Consider the following 13,398-nt stretch of genomic DNA (forward strand, 5'->3'; position numbering starts at 1 on the left):
TGGACTGTACTCAACTGGAGCGACTATATCTTAACATACATAGAGAACTACTATTTCTTAACATTTTAAAGTAGTAAATATGTTCCAAGCTGACCCATGTTTAAGAAGGAATAATCTGCAGTATGGAGAATGCATTAGAGTGTGAGAACTTGGAAATTGGCAAGGGTTTCCATCATTCAGGCAAGAAATAATGATCGCTTATGATTGTCCCAAATTGACCTCCATTATAACTTGGATTATTATAACTTCTTGTGCACATTTTTAAATATTATCAATGGTGGCTACAAATATCGTGTGAATTCTGTAGTCAGAAGATAAAAAAAAATATCCTTGTTGCAAAAGAATTATAACAACTAAAAGCTTTATACCAAAGAAGCAGAGAAGAGTTAAAAACACAACAAAGACAGAATTTAGCATTGGGTACCTTTTTTGGAAAAATTCAAAATTTGCTCAACTGATTTGAATCAATTAACTAATCAGTATATGCACCTGCTCTCTTATTGGGCCTATATCAGGCACTATGAATAATGAAGAGGAAACATGCCAACAGGTCAGGGAACAAAGTTAACAACATGAAAAAAACAGAACATGGTTTTCGTACTTATGGTGTGAAATATGTCACAACTATGGAAGGCATTCAGAAAAGAAAATTTAAAAAAAAAAAGAAAACTTCAGTAACCAAGGGCAGCTTCAGGGAGGAGAAGAAAACACTGAATAAGTATTTGGTTAATACTTATACCTTGTAAATATTTTGGTTATTTATTATTGAATGATTATGTAATCCAAGTTAATTAGTCTTAAAATTTGCTCTGAAAATGGCTAACGTTTTGAATTGTCTGATAGTATAAAATAGGGCATTCTAGCTAACTGAGAAAACAAAGACAAAGATACAATACAGACATCTGTGACAACCAGGTTGAGAATTTTAGTTTTGATGCTCTCAGAACTATTGAAGAAATGTTGTGCTTAGAGAAGACAGGATTTAGGACAAATACATGTCTTCAAATATCTGGATCGGGCCTTTATTACAGGGCTCTAACACTTCCCAGAAGGCAGAATGAGTCCCAGAAAGTACATGCCTAAGATACTTGCATGTAAAGGGAAATGTTATTCCTTGCCAGTAACTTTTCTCATTACTTTTGGTTTTTATTCAAGGATTATCTTGGAGAGAATATTATATAAGAGTTTTAAGCATCAAATAAGGTGTCGGATAAGAAGATCTTTAAAATTAGTTCCAACTCATGTTTCAAGTAGCAAATATTAGAATATGTTTGGGTTCATTTAGATAAATTTGATCACCTCCCTCCAAAATCAGAAGACTTCTATTTGTATCAATAATGATATTAAATTCAAATGTTCTATATACCTAAAAGAAAAGGCAGCAGTTCTCCAATTTGATTTTGAAAAAGTGCAACCAAACTAAGTGCTGCCTATAAGAAACGTAACACAAATAGGTTAAATGTAAAAGAATGGAGAAAATATTATATGTAATGTCAACCCTAATAAAAATAATGCTGGAATGGCTACATTAATATCAAAGTTGATTTTAAAACAATAAAAAATATCAGGAATCAAAAGTATAACTTATAGTGCTAAAGGGGTTAATTCATCAAGAAAATATAAAAATTGTATGTTTGCACCAAAAAACAAATTTTCAAAATACATGAAGCAAAACCTGATTGATTTATTGATTCACAATTGTAAATTTCAATATTTCAATATCCCTCTCTCAACAATTAGTAGAACAAGTTGACAGAAAATCAGTAAGGATATAGAAGATTTAAACAACACTATCAAACAACTTGATCTTGCTGACATTTACAGAATACTTCATCTTGCAAACCAAGTATACATTTTTTTCCTGTGCACAGGGATTTTCTCAAAGGCATACCATACTCTGAGACATAAAGCAAGTCTCATTAAATTTAAAAGAATTCAAATAATATAGGATATAAGGTATGTTTTCTAATGACAAAGGAATTCAATTAGAAATCAGCAACAGAAAGATCTTTGGAATATCCTAATATATTTAGAAATGAAATACCTTTTAAATAAAATATGGTTCAAAGAATTAATCAAAAGGAAAATTAGAAAACATTTGACATGAATGAAAATAAGTACACAGTATATCAAAGTACATTGGCTGCTGCTAACACAGAATCCAAGGAAAATTAATGACATTAAATGCCTAGATTAGAAAATAGAGAAGATTCATGTTAATGACCTCAACTTCCACCTTTAAAAACTAGAATAATAAGAGCAATAAAACTGAAGGTAAATAGAAAGAAGGAAATAATCAAATCAGTATGAAAATTGATGACATTGCTAATAATAAGCAAAGGAGAAAATTAGAGAAAGCAAAAGCTTCTTCTTTTTTTGAAAGATCAATAAAATTGATAAGCTTCTAGACAAATAGATCACAGAGGGAAAAAAAGAGAAGGCACAAATTAACAATATCAGAAATGAGAGAAGTGACATCACTGCAGATCCTAAAGGTATTAGAAAGATAATGGGAGAATATTATTAACAACTTTACACCAATGAATTCAAAATGTACATCAAGGTTACTCAACCTCAACAACAGTGACATCTGGGGCCAGGTAGTTCTTCGTTATGAGGGCTGCCCTGTGGATTAAAGAATATATAATAACATCCCTGGCTTCTATGCACTAGATTTCAGTTCCAGATCCCTCCTGCCAGGTATAATAACCAAAAATATCTTCAGATATTGCCAAATACTTCATAGGTGCAGAGGGGGTAATATTGCCCCCTGTTGAAAACCACTGACTTAGATGAAATGGACAAATTCTTTGAAAGGCAAAAATTGCTAAAGTTCCAAACATTTAATAAAGAAACAGTACTGATTATACATAAACTCTTCCAGAAAATTGGTAACTGGGGATTAATTCCCAATTCATTCTTCAAGGCCAGAATGACCTTGATACCAAAACCAAAAGAATACAAAACAACTATAAATCAATATTCTTCACAAACATAAACACAAAAATTCTAAACAAAATTTAGCAAATAGATTTCAAAATATTGTAAAATGATAACACATCATGATCAGTGGGGGTTTATCTCTGGAATACAAGGTTGGTTTAACATTCAAAAATGAATGCATGTAATTCACCGTATTAGCAAACTAAAAAAGAAAAACTATATGATCAGTGCTTTTTCACTGATATTTTCAAAACCTGTTGAGCATATTGGTGGATGAATTAGTTAACAACAAAAACACAAAGGCTTCATATCTGCCAGTTGCTAAGCTTTATGCTTTCTCAAATTCTATACGGAACTTGCAGTAATGCAGAATTCTCCACCAATGAAATCTATGATAATGTGAATTAATAGTTGATGATTAGCTTCCTTTCCCTACTTAGTTGTGATCTGGAGCTTCTGCAGAGTAGGACAAGGTAACACAGAGGGAACTAAGCAAATGAGTACCACCAAGATTCCTGTCTGGCAGTTCCTAGAACCCAGAATCATCCTATGATTTAAAAGCATTGATATTTCAGTCAGATAACTACTACCAGACACTACCCAGCACTGTAGATTAATTCTAAAATTCTGCCACTGACTGTGATTAATTCTAAAAGTTGTAGAGAAAAGACAAAATTGGATCATGAAGCCAAGCCCCAGAATCCCAGCCACCAACCCCTTAGGCTCATAATCACACAACTATGTATTTTAGTTGCTTGAGCCCCAATTCTGCCATTATAGATATGATTGTATCTTGTATGTGTGCATGCAGATAGATTTTATACCTCACTCCGGAGGAAAAAAAATAGCATTTAGAATATCTTTGTTAGGAACCAGCAATACAGAAGGGACTGCTTATACACTTGTTATATTTTTATAGTTGGCAAAATATATACAAAGGGATAATTAATTAGCATACAATATGTAAGAGGTAATTTTTCATTGGTGGTTCACAACAAAGGACTTTATGAATACTGTTGTCCTTCCAATAGCGCCAGGCAAGCTCAAACACCCAATACTTTTAATGCAGCCTTGGAAGTCTAGAGATCTTTGGGCTCATTTGAATCCCTTCTTCAGGCTCTTTCCTGGGTAAAAGCTGGCTCAGCCCTACTTGAGAGCATCACCTTATCTATATGCTTTCGGGTGAACCTTCCATGTAGAATGTTCGCAGGGGGCTTTTTATGCCTGCTGGCTAATATCTCAGTGGTACCTGTGGCAGAATTTGGGTAGACTTTGGTTGTAACATGGTAATTATGCACTTATTATAGTGAAGGACAGATGTAGCCATCCACCTGACCATGGTAGTTTACTGTACTGATATTTCCTAATTGAACCTGATCAGTGTTGCCTAGCCAAATTGACATCGATCAGTTAGCAACACTTTGTTAATAGAGCAGATTAGAATCTGCAGTACAGTCCCTTGGGTACTAATATATCTCTTGGTCCTTCCTCAACACTTCTTTCTGTTGCCATGCATCTTATTAGGCTGCCGTGTTTGAAGCTCTTAGTAAGAATTATTTAGTTTGGGCTTTATTATTCTGTTCTCTTTGAGCAATGTATTGTGTTAGTTTTGGGGTGCTGGAGGCACCTGATCCTCCTCCAGGTTGATTTATGAAGCCCTTAGATATTAAACAATAGTGAATGCTTCAAAAGTAATTAAACTAGCTTTGCCAGTTCAAGATGATCAATTCTTTAAAAATGATAAAATGCTCATAATGTACTGTTGATGATAGATGCTTGATTGGGTAGCCTAGGGAAGCAATTACCTATCAGCAAAGTTGAACTCTCTACAGCTCACTCCCTGGACACCCCATCAGGCCTTGGAAATATACAAGCAATGTGAGAACTCCACCCATTCAGCATTGTTCCTGGGTGCGAACCTGTGCTTAAATTCACTGAGCTTCTTATGCTTAACAATAAAATCAAACAGGTCTTTCCCTCCTTAGTTCCTTTATTCAACAAGTATTTATGGAGTGCTTATCAAGTGCCAGGTACTGTTCTTTGAAAATATAGCCATGATCCATGAAGTAAAAGGCCCTGTGGAACTTACACTGTGCTGGGAGAAAGACAATAAACACCATAAGTAAAATATTTCTTACGTGGATCTATATAAAGCAGGGGGGAGGCAGAGGAAGGGGATTGAAGCCTTGAGCAGGGAGTTTATATTTTCTGCTGGGGACCAACCCCGGGGGGGGGGGGTGCTCACTGTGCAGGTGACTCATGAGGAAAGACCTTTGCTTTATGGAATGGCTGGCTCAGTGTGTTCAGTGATGGTCACAGCCCATGGCGGTGGCCCTTCCACCAGGAGTGCTTCCGTGCGCCCACGTGGGACCTGCCTCTGTGCTCTGAGCTGCCATCTGAACTGAAGGCATAGGTGGGGTCTTCAGTGGAAGGGTCACATCACGCCTGGTGCCCTCAGCCCAGAACACTGTCTCATTGGAAGTGAGAATCCAGCCACCCCTTCCTGTTTCTCCACAGTTACTGTTTCTACCAGCTGTCTAAGCCATCTAAAAGTTAAGATTTCTCTTTCCACTGTGGGGTCAGCAGTGACAAAAGTAAACCAGAATTGGGTCATTGGCCTTTCCAGCTGACAGTATTAATCATGTCTCTATTCTTCCTGTCATCACAGCTCTAATGGTAGGTAGATGGTGGTGGACATAGAAAGCCCCATCTCCATTTCTGCCGCTGACTGTGATTAATTCTAAAAGTTGTCCAGCTGATCAGAACCTCAGCTCTCCCATACATCACGGCCCAGGACATCGGCCTCCACCTACCATCTGGGTTTCTATCAAGAAAAGGCATTCGCTCTGATTTTGAAACCCGATGCTCAGGGTCCGTTTCATATTACCAGACTTGTTCAAAACAGCCCATAGGAAATGTGGGTTTTTGTAGGTCTGAGAACGTCTGCAAAAGTGATCAGGGATTTATTTCGCCTGAGTTTCCATCCTGACCTCCCTCCCTCAAGCCCACTTCCATCCCCGGGACTTCTCTTTCCAAGACCCGCCCTTGAAGCCCAAGGGGAAATACAGCAAAATAAATCCCAGGAAGTGGAATCTCTGAAGGGATGCCCCTTGTATGAACTTGGGACAGCTATCCCTCCCTGGCTCTGTGACAGCAGCTGTTATTCAGTGACACTGAGCTGAGAGCAGCGCAACTGAGCATATAGTTTTGCACATAAATAGATACATTTCCACGCTACGTGATGGGGATGACAGCTTAGAAAGGGAAAGGTCCAGTTTCAGGCCAAGAAGTGTCCTCACTAGGAATTCTCTGAGGTTTGTACAAAAACTGTGCTGAGAAGTCCAGTTAGAGCTACCATTACATGACTGACAAATCAGGTAAGATGTGGAATTTCTTGTTTACTGTTCAGTTTGGCTTTTTTAAATTTTTTTAAAATTTTTAGATGTCCAAATACTGTTTAGTCTTCTGTTTCTGCTGCTCCCTTGAAAATGTGTTCCTACTGCCTCTTAGACACGTGGATAAAGACAGAACTCTCTGGCCATGTTAGTTCCAATTAGACTTTAATACTGCTGGGACATCTTACTCATGGACAACTTCTAGCTCTCTAGAAATGATCAGTTTCTCTCTATTGAGACTGGTTCTCTTTCTTCTGTTTTATCTCTTCAGATTTCCAAAAAATGTGTGCTTTCTTATGGAGATAAAAGAAGCCGGCCTAGTGAGAGACTCCACCCACCTCTCTCTGACCTCTGGGAGGAATTCTAGCACCTCCTGCGTTTCACTAGTACCCTGGGAGCGGGGGTGGGGCTTTTGAAAAGCTCTATTTGAGAGAAGAATATTTGCTTGCTATTCAGGAGTCATTTTTCTGGCACCAAACAACATTTAAAGATTACCCTAAAATCAATGTAGCATTTTTATGTTATCAAATAAGGCTCGCACGTAAAGGCACATTAATATTAAACAGTTTTATGGTAACTAAAATTCATAACTCTCCTTTATTGACAGTTCTAGAAATAGCCTCTTGGCTAAAACTGCTTTTAGTTAAAGTGCCTGATTTTGTATTTTAACATGAATGTGGTATATAGTCTCTAGAAAGGAGCCTTTTGGGGGGGAGGGTCAGTTTTTACTCTAATTTCAAATAAAAGAAATGAGAATAGTTCATTGTACTGAATGTGTTTTGACCAATAGTCTTAGCTTAGAAGATTATCCTGAAAGCACAAGCAAGGTAGGTACAGGGAAGGAGAGGCCACTGCAGGATCCAACATCTTTTTTAATGATGTCTCTTTACAAAGTGATCTTATTTACAAGGACTTGGAGGAAGAAATCGTTCACTGAGTATGATTAGTGTCTAAGGTATAGCTCATAATTTTAGAAATAATATTTCATGAAATATTAGACAGTAAATTCAGAGATAAGCATCTTCAATGTTTTACTATATTCTCTGAGTCCCTATTGGGTCTTGAAGGACTAAGCTGACCCGGGCCCTCAGGAGTATCCTGTCAGAGTGGATCTGCACTGCTAAAGAGGGGCTGGTGGGAGACAGAGTTATCCCAACCCATCGTGTTCTCTGATAACTGTGCTTTGATTTATAACACTGATAACTCTTCACCAAGTAAAACTCACAAGAGAAGTTACAAAACATCTGAATAACCATGTAAAGAGCACATTACACTGCCTCAGGTTATGATGTAAAGCTAAAAGAATTTGTTACCTATTGTAAAAATCACTGAAGCAAAAACTTAAGTAAAAAGCTGTATATAAGGCAGCTGGAAAATAGAGGTGAGGATTAAACCAGGCATCATCCTCTTCTTTCCCCCTTTTGTCTCTTTTTTATGGCATTTTCTTTCAGGCAGCTTTTATAGGTAACATATATGTCATCATTCCCAATAGGTCTGAGGTCTTACCTTTTACTATTAACTTGTCACTAGACTATCTCAGCCTCCGACCTCCCCCCATTCCTGGGGCTCTTTGGTCTTGTCTGTCACTGAAGTATTTGTGTTTGCAAGGTGGAGAAGTAGCCATTTCCTTTTCTTTCCGATGTTCCACTTTGATTTCTTTCTCCTTTTAAAGGCTGTTGCACAGGGACCTGCCACCCAGGAGCATAAACATCATCTTTGGCCTCTGCGTCTTGGGTAACTTGAATTTCACCACCCTGGGGAATATCTTGTTTGTCTTTTATACAGAGGGACTTGGTTAAAAATGTCAATTGCCCTGTTTGAGAATTCTTAGGAGAAAAGACCGATCCCTAAGTATACTTGAAGCATATGCAATTAGCTTTAAAAAACATTTTCATGGCCCTGGCCGGTTGGCTCAGCGGTAGAGCGTCGGCCTAGCGTGCGGAGGACCCGGGTTCGATTCCCGGCCAGGGCACATAGGAGAAGCGCCCATTTGCTTCTCCACCCCTCTGCCACGCCTTCCTCTCTGTCTCTCTCTTCCCCTCCCGCAGCCAAGGCTCCATTGGAGCAAAGATGGCCCGGGCGCTGGGGATGGCTCTGTGGCCTCTGCCTCAGGCGCTAGAGTGGCTCTGGTAGCAACATGGCGACGCCTAGGATGGGCAGAGCACCGCCCCCTGGTGGGCAGAGCATCGCCCCATGGTGGGCGTGCCGGGTGGATCCCGGTCGGGCGCATGCGGGAGTCTGACTGTCTCTCCCTGTTTTCAGCTTCAGAAAAAAAAAAAAAAAAAATACAAAAAAAACACAACATTTTCATATTTTCCTTTAAGAGGATTCTGAAAAGAAAAGAGTTGGTCAGTAAATTAATGCAGTTGGTGAACCTACCATCTCCAAAGGGTGCTTCTGTACAGAACATCCACACAGGTGTTGGGAGTGTCTTTTTCATGCAGTATTTTTGGAATATCTCAGAATTCCAAGTTCCCTCCAAAGACCACAGGAATGGAAGGAGCAGCACTGGACCTTTTATAGAACCTGTTAAATCAGAGAACTGTAAAGGAATTTTGTTGCCACAGAGGAACTCCTCCAGTCTACCTTTGCTTTATTTAATGACTTTATTTATTTTGGTGTGTGAATACAAGACTTTATACTACAGTTTTTCAGTTTATATCATTTTTACAAAATAAGTTTAGAAGGTCCCAGAGAGAAAGGTGGGTATTTTATGAACTTTATCGCACTCCACGTGGGTTTTGTCCTAATATTTGCAACATCTTAATCCCAGGGCGCTGAGTACTCCACGTCATTGCCTGTTCCCTATGGTTGATATTGTATAATACACAAAATAAATATTTCCTGGTTAAAACATCTTTCAAATAGGTTTCTTTATTGCAGGAATCTTTCAGAGTATTTACTATGCTAATATATATTATAAATCTCTACTCGGGAAGTAAAAGATACATTGCTTTGCAAATATTTCACCAGGGAATCATTTTCTCCCAGGCATCTTTGAGGGCAGTGGTCCATATATCATACTTTCCTCTTCCTGTAGAATGAACTGAAGATCAGGCTGAATGGTAGGTATGTGGAGAATTATTTACATAGATTATTGAGTGTCACTGGACATTAGAGACACAGGCCCTGACTTGTGTGTATACATATATGGGTGTATATGTAAGCGCGTGTTTGTTTGTGAAAGAGAGAGAGAAGAGAGAAGGCAGAAAGACGAACTGGCCCAGAATCAGGCCACCTTATTGTTTGAATGTTGGGTTCATTTAACATTCCTGCTGCATAGATGTAATGCATTTCTGCATTTCTGCTTCCCTATTAAAACATTAAGCTTTGTTGCCTCACCATTCCAGGGCCTGACATTTATTATTTGTAGGTGAATTAATAAATGCATGAATGAATGCCTCAAAGACTCTCTTTCTGTGTTTTAAGGATATTTTTCTGAAGTGGTTTTGATTGAGGGTTTGTCTTGGAGACTCCTGAATGCCATCTGAGGACAATTATTACGAAGATTTGCAGGGCTGAGCTTTCGGTGTCTATCTGGGAGGGCATATTCTAAGGCAAGACAACAAGAAAACTCTTTCATGGTGATTTGCCAAACCTACTAAGTTTTGAATACAAAACCAATTTTAAACAGATGATTCAAGAACTGATTATCCCTTTTGAGCAGTCAGTGCATTTGTGTCTACTGATAACCTATTAGCCTAATAATATTTTTTCCAAAGCTTAGTCTGAATTGTAGGTATACTATAATAATACCTCTCAAAGCTTTTTCTTAGTTGGGTTTTACTTCTGAATTTTTATTAAAATACTTTTATGCCTTAACTATTAAGTGAAAAAAATTGGGGTTTTATTTCTATATTTATAAGATTTTTTTCCATTTATTTTTAAAACTATCATTGTATCATAGGGAGCTGGCAAATTCTTTCTAACTACTCCCAGGAATGCAGGGATGCGTATGTTTACACTTGCAGTCCGATGTACACTCGGGCATATCTGTCTTCTGTTGACCAATGTACAACTCGGCTGCGGCTCTGCAGATGTCTTAGTGAGTAGGTTAGAACTAGTTTTTTTCTTGAATTGCCATATCTGAGAAGTCTGAAACTTAATTATATGGCAAGGGCAAATTTCGTCTGCTTTACACGAACAAGTCTGGTTATGATGAGAAACAGTCATTCTCTAGACAGCTAAGAAGCTAAGACCACCGGCAGATTTTTACAATGTAATGGAAAGTATAACAGCAGATAGAAAACTCTATGAGGAAAGATTCCATTATATAATGGGTGCAGAGTAAGAAAATGAAAGTATGCCAACATGCTCATAAGATTATCATTGGTTGATGGATCTATGAACTATTTTAAGTATTTTTCTTGACACTTTGCCTTATATTCTGAATTCTTACAATGAACTATTGTTACTTTAAAAATAAATGTTAAGGAAAAATAATGAATTTTCTTCTTTCCCTGATTCATCTCACTGCCCTTTCTCTCCAACCAGGAAAAAAAAAAAAAAAAAGTCAGTAAACCCGTTGTATGTAACTAGCGGTACTTTCACACTTCTGCATGAGGTAGACTGGATAAAACCACTTTAAAAAAAACACCAAATATTCCATAGAAGCAAAGGAGGAAAGGGGAGTGGTTCAGTAACATTCCGTCAATTTGAGCTTTCCTATAAAAGCATAAAATTTTTAATTTTTGTTAAAATATATATTTCATACCGGGTTCTAAAGAAGAAATTTAATTCTTTCCAGTGTGAGGAAGTCTGTATGGAAAAGAACATTATAGGAAAGGAATGGTAAATAATAATGATTTTTTAATGCTAAGATCCCAACTAGGAGAAGAATTTTTTTCTGAATGTTTGTCTTTCTGTGGAGATAAGAGTGAAGTGTAATATATAAACAGACTGCTGTTGGGACTTATGACAGGAAAGCGATGTGAAAACTATCTCTTTTATGTTTAAGTCTATGTGCCTCTAGATGTATGTGTGTGCGTATCATGCCCCATTCCAATGCTACATGCCTCATCAGCTCTCGTTTATTTTTTCACAACTGTGGACAATTCACCATACTTAATGCACTTCGTTTAATTATTTTTCTACTTACCACTGATGATACTTTTATTTTTTATGCTATAAATAAGGCAGCCAGTGAATATACAGAAGTGGGCAAAAGTAGGTCTACAGTTGTGATTACATGAAACAGCGTTAATAAAGCTATTGTAGTGATCATAACCTGCATGTCTTTTCCCATACAAATAAACATATACCTACTTTTGCCTACCCCCTTTCTGTGTGTGTGTGTGTGTGTGTGTGTGTGTAGAGAGAGAGAGAGACAGACAGACAGACAGAGACAGACAGAAGGAAAGAGAGATCTTCAGATGCATTGGAAAATCCCCTGTAAAATCAAAACGGGAAGATTTTTTTTTAATTTAGAAATAATTTATAAAATTCCTTTTAAAGAAGTTCATGATAAGGAAGGGCAGAACATTTCTAATGAAAAAGAATGGTTTCCATTTTTTAAAATAAATGAAGGACATTAAGCTTTCCCCTTTCTAACCCTGCATCTTCCGTCTCCGAACCACTTTATGTTATGAGGTATAATCAGCTGAGGCGAGGGGACCCCTCCACACCGCTCATCAGGAATGTGGCATGCCATTGCTGCTTTTTAATAGTGTCAGGGAGATCCCAGCTCTACTGGGCATGTTACATCCCTAATTCCAGAGCAGAACTGGTCCTTCTACTTTGCTTTTCAGTTTAGGTTTAAATGGCCTTGGAATTGTACTTCCACAGGATGCCCTGTGATCCAGCCCTGGTAGAGCAATCTCTGATCACTGAGCCCAAGATGTTATTGATTGTATAGTTTGTATCTCTCATAATGCTGAAACATAATTCCATTCTCTTCAAGGTTTCTCATCATAAACACAAGTTTAAAAATAAGAATAAAGAATTTCTGTTGTTATCAATGTATTTAGTATCACAAATGTACTTATCTTTGTCTTTAGTATAAATTCTTTACATCAGGTGTAGTAAGGGGGGTGGAGGAGAGGTGAATTACAGATTTTTTTTTTTTTTACAGGATGTTGTCTGAAGCTAGACGTACCATTAGAAAACTTAGTTTGGAACAGATTGACTTTCATTTACAGCTATTCAAAGCTGAAAGAATATTGGGCAGATGAATGTAAATATGCAGAGAAAATTCCTTCTACTGAAACGTGCTTATGAGTCCTTTCAGATGGCTTCTTGGGTTATATAAATTTAGTTTGAGGTCATTATATGGATAATTTGTTACTAAGTAAAGTAGTTTGTCAGGTTACGAGACATTAATCTTCCAATAGGTCTTTAATTAGGACAGATGCACTAAATAATTCATAGCAAGACTTGGCCTGGAAACATTTATAATACTCAATTATACCATTTTACAGGCAATGGCAAATTGTTTTTGTGTAGTCTGGAAATTGTGGGACTTAATTAATTACCCTCAATGTTTTAGACATCTGCCGTACACTCTTTAAATGCATTAAATTGGCAACTCATGAAATGGCTAAAAATAGAGTTCGAATTCCCTAGACAGTAAAGGATGAAGATCAGCTATGATGGGGGGGAAAGCCACTCTGTGGTGTAGAGGAAATATGACACCAAGTTACATATCCAGGCTTAGAAGACTCTCAAGTGTATGGCAATTATTTTGAAAAGAATGAGAAATTGACATAATTTTTAAAAAGCGTTCAACTTGCTGCTAACTACACTTCTTCCTGGTTTCCTAAGATAGGCTGCCACAAACAAGTCCAGCAAGCAGGCAGAGTACTGATAGGACACACGGATCAATCTCTGTCCTGTAAACAGCTCTGAGTGAAATTTATTTCAGCACAAATAACTGTGCCCCTAGAAGTTGTATCAAAGACGTGACAAAAAATAAGTACTCTGGAAGTACTGGCAGAGGCACTTCCATGTCATGGAGCTGAAAATGATGGAAAGGGGGATTAAGAGCTTATTCCATTTGTAATTAGATCACAGAAAACAGATGGCGATGTCTTTGCACCGGGTAGCGGCATGTGACCATTTAAGT

The sequence above is a fragment of the Saccopteryx bilineata genome, chromosome 12 (assembly GCF_036850765.1).
Source record: "Saccopteryx bilineata isolate mSacBil1 chromosome 12, mSacBil1_pri_phased_curated, whole genome shotgun sequence".
NCBI lineage: Eukaryota > Metazoa > Chordata > Mammalia > Chiroptera > Emballonuridae > Saccopteryx > Saccopteryx bilineata.